Below are 3,752 nucleotides of genomic sequence, written 5' to 3' on the forward strand. Positions count from 1 at the left end.
CTTTGCACCACTGTGGGGGTGGTGGTGGTGGAAAGGCAGGGCCCCTTCTAAGAGAAGTGACTCAGAGAGTTAGGATGCCCATCTCCTGCTTCCAGGGATTCTGGCACCTCAAACTGTGTTCCCTCAGGCTGAGATGAGCATTTCAGATATGCCCAAATGGGCCCCCTTCCTCCACCCCAGCTCATCTGCGGTTCAGTCTCCTCTTGGCCTCATCTTCTCATCCAAAGACATTGGAGGACTCTGTCTCAGGGGAGGAGGATGGTCCCGGTGACCCCAGGAGTTTGCTTTTCTGCTCCTCTATCTCAGGTGATTTTTCATCCTAAAAACATCACATAAGCTGTTTATGGCGTCCATAACCTGCCTGGAGCTTTTAAACCTCTTTCTTGCGTGGCTTTTTATGGGTCGGGATAAACAAACAACGCATCCTCTCTAGGGACACAGGGCCCCAGATCTTTAACCTCACTCTTTAAGCCTGTGGCCCCTGAGGGAGCTGAACCCACACGTGGGCCCCAAAGGACTGTGGTTAAATGTGTCATGTGGAGGAGGCAGATCACATCACTTGGGACAGGGTGGGGGTGGGGGACACAGGAGTAACATGAAAGCTAGGGCAGGCCTGAGGGCAGGCTGCCAGGAATCCTCAAGGCTGCCTCTGCTGTGATGGGAAAGCTCTGTTCAGACACTAAGAGGAGTCCTGGTGACAGGGCAACTCTTGAGGAGTTGTCTCATTTTTTTTTTTCTTTTTTAGAGAGATTTTTGCTATATGGCACATGTGCTCACAGGAGACACAAAGAGAATCAGAGAAACAGAAAGCGAGAAATCACTCCCCCTCTCCCCCACTGAGGGGGAATGGTCACACTGCAATTCCTGTTTCTCCATTTATTCTCCTCTTGGGATTTTGGGCATGCATGCACACATGCCCAGCGTGAGTTTTAAGTTGCCAGGTCTGGGACTTGAACTGTAGTTGACCATGTGGGAGTCCAGCAATGTAACCATTACACCACCTGCTGGTCCTGAGTTGTCTCATCTAACCCCTTATTTGGCACTGAAGAAAGTGAGGCCGTGGTGGGGAGGTGACTTGCCCAAGGTCATGTAACCTCATGGAGGCTGCATGGATTAGATGAGGGGTTGTCTGCCCCCCTGCTCCACTTTCTCCTTCCCATTAAACCCTGATCTCTACAGAGCATCTAGGTGTTTGCAGAGAGGCTGTCTTCAGTGCTGGAGGTGGAGTATGGGGTGTGGCCCAGCTGGTGAGCACATTCTAGCTCCCTGGGCACAGTGATCGGCTCAGGGATGGCTGAGGACCGAAAGGTGGCTCAATCAGCGACAACTTTTAGACCTTTGCTTTGAGAAGAAAGAGCATTGGGAAGTCTGACCTTCCTTCCCCTGGGATAGAAACTAAGAAAGGACACAAGCGGTCTCAGCAATTGTGACATGAAGATTGAACCCTGTGAAGGAGAATCCATGAAAGTCAGAAGGGAAAGATGCAAAGAAAAGGAATCCCAGGTGACAGTTCTGAGTTGCTGCACCAAACCTCACCTGGACTATTTAGTTATGAGAACCAATATAATCTACTTTTAAGACAGTTAGAATAGGTGTTTCAGTAGTTGTAACTAAAACATTCCCAACGGACACACAGGGGTTTGCCCGTGTCCCTCTATCTCACCCCTGGTGAGGTGTGCTGGACCTCGGAAGAAAGGTCTCTGTGTTGGCCACATGCCTAGCTAGGCTGTGGATGCTCCCAAGGCTGACTCTGGTCTAGAGTTTAGAATCCCCACTAGCTGGTATTTTACACTCCCGGTTCGGGGAAGTGCGTTGGCTTATCCTTAGACATGGATCCAAAAAGCATTTTCTTGGTGGTCACTCCAGCCACACCCTCATGAGTGCCTTGTGCTTTGTACTAACACTTATTTCTATGCATTTCTATGCGGTGCCATGCCGGCCTCCCTGCATTTGAATGACTGGCATCTGCACTGGATTCCTGTAGACCTCAGGAGGGTGACATTAAGCTTCATTCACCTCAGGATTCCTGTACCTTGCCCAGAGTCAGGCACAGGCTTGGGATCCTGGATGTTCATGGAGTGGAGGAAACAATTTTCTTCCATAAATTTATTTTTTAACTTTATTTTATTTTAATTTGACCAGAGAGGTCCAGAGAGAGAGAGGGAAACTAAGAAAGGAAGCCTCCCAGTCTGGGTCTTGAATCCTGGTGGGCCATGTGGAGTCCAGTGCCCTTTACCACCACGCCACCTGCCTGCCCCTTGACAGATACTCTTTACACATCACCTTCTCCCCTTTGAAAATCAGCATGAGGTTGGGAACCAACAGTTAGCGTAATGGCTATGTCGCTGGACTCCCATGTAGTAGAGACCGCGGTTCGCGTCCTGGACCGGTCCCGGACCCGGTAGCTTAGATCTCACGCCCGGTGCGTGTGCGTGCGTGCGCGCGCAGGATCCCGGGAGGAGAGTGGAGGAGAAGGGATTGCGGCGTGACCATCCTCTCTGGGGGGTGATTTCTTGCCTTCTGTCTCTATGTCTCTCTCTGTCTGTCTGTCTGGCGAGCACACGCGCCCTATAGGGAAAACTCTACCCCCCAAAAAAAATTAGCATGAGGTTGAAAAGGCCATTAACAGAAGGACTTGACACAGAAGGACTTGACTCGACTTGCCTTGTGTTCCCACTGATTTAGTCCGGCTCAGGACACCAATGCCATCTCATCTGCTCACAATCCCATCTTTAAAGCCCTGGTCCAAAGGACAAGGAAGGGAGCCTGGAAAGACTGAGTCAGAAAAGGCTAGGATGAAACTTGAGTCTGTTGGGATCTTTCTGTCTAAACCCTCCCTGATGGAGGAGGCAGCTCAGGCCCAGGGAGGAATCCTTGTGACTCAAGGTCACGGGGACAGACTAGCCAGGATGGGAAAGAACTGTTTGCAAAGCAAGTCCTGCTTCCCCAGGACCTGAGCCCTGTGCAGACAGGCAGGCAGGCTTTGGGATCGATGGGCGACAAGGACATGGTGGGAGGCTTGGAGCCAGTGTGGGGCGCTCAGCCTGCTAAGGTTGAGAAACTCCATGGGTCTCCTTTTTGCCACTAAACCGCTTATTCGCCAACTGGGTTTGGAGGCTCCTGGCTTGCGAGTCCGTAGGGACCAGAGAAGTGACTCAAAGACACTTAGTACAGCGCTGGGACCTGTGATTCAGGAGTCACTCACAGGGCTTGCGCTGATTCAAAGCCTCCTCCCACCCCTTGGAGCCAGGGTCGTTGGGATCCGGCAGTGTGAGCTGGGACCCTTCCGTGGCTGGGGCTCTCCTTAACTGTTTCTCGGGTCTTCACCTGCCAGCCAGTCTTCATGTCGACAGAAGATCCCCAGACCCCAAACTCCCGGGCGAGGAGCCTCCTCCACGCCTCTGCCGCCTGCTAGTCCCCCACGCGCAAAACAGGATCTCAGGACCCCCTCTCTTCCTGACCTCCTCTTGGGTGGGCTCACTCTCACCCCAAACTCCCCTGTTTTTCTGCCCCTGCCTCTTTTCCTCTACCGCGGGAACAAGCCCCCTCCCCATTTCCCCACCACACTCCTACTCCAGTCTCGGGGTGCCTGTCTTCTCTAATCGCCCCCACCCCCTCCCTCTCCCTCCTCCTTTCCCTCCCTCGGCTCCGCCCCTAGGCCCCGCCCCTCTCACCGGGCCGGCGTGCCCGCAGCCCCTTTCGCGTCTCCCACTCCCGAGCCCGGGGTAGGGGCGTGGGCAGGGGCGCGCCGC

The sequence above is a fragment of the Tupaia chinensis genome, unplaced genomic scaffold (assembly GCF_000334495.1).
Source record: "Tupaia chinensis unplaced genomic scaffold, TupChi_1.0 Scaffold000182_1, whole genome shotgun sequence".
NCBI lineage: Eukaryota > Metazoa > Chordata > Mammalia > Scandentia > Tupaiidae > Tupaia > Tupaia belangeri.